Genomic DNA, 769 nt, shown 5'->3' on the forward strand with positions numbered 1-769 from the left:
AGTTCTTGACCTTAATTGTTAAACCTCATAGGATGGCAGCTATCATGGCCATTCCAGAAAAAGAATTCCAAAATTCCTTTGGACGTGGACCAGGTAGGTGCTGGTGTCTGTGCACAGCTTCCCAAGGGGAGCACCTTGAAGGTGACCCTAGTGATGTTCAGCAATGAGGTGTGTAGCACCTTTTCAAGGACCAGCTCATAAACTTAATTGTCTGACCTTGCAAGAACAAAGTAGAGAGCTGACACTGCAAGACTAAAAGCTACAGTCATCTACAATAATCAAGATAGTACGGTCCTGGAGGAAGAATGTTCTAACCATCAATGGAACAGAACAGAGCCTTCAAAACACTCACACAAGCACGGCCAACTGGTCTTTGACACAGGAGCAGAGGCGCTATGATAGAGAAAAGACAGTCTTTTCAACACATGGTGTTGGGACAACTGGACGTGTTCATGCAAAACAAAGAAAAAAGATTCAGGCTGGGTGCAGTGGCTGTAATCCTAGCACTCTGGGAAGTTGAGGCAGGTCTTTCACTTGAGGCCAGGAGTTCTGAGACCAGGCCGAGCAAGAGTGAGACCCCCGTCTCTACTAAAAATAGAAAAGCTAGCCAGGCATTGTGGTAGGCACCTGTAGACCCAGCTACTAAGGAGGCTGAGGCAGGAGGATCACTTGAGCTCAAGAGTTTGAGGTCGCTGTGAGCTATGATGATGCCACAGCACTCTACCCAGGATGGCAGAGTGAGAAGTGAGACTTTGTCTCAAAAAAAAAA

The sequence above is a fragment of the Otolemur garnettii genome, unplaced genomic scaffold (genome assembly GCF_000181295.1).
Source record: "Otolemur garnettii isolate 467f Iridium unplaced genomic scaffold, OtoGar3 scaffold00245, whole genome shotgun sequence".
Taxonomy (NCBI): domain Eukaryota; kingdom Metazoa; phylum Chordata; class Mammalia; order Primates; family Galagidae; genus Otolemur; species Otolemur garnettii.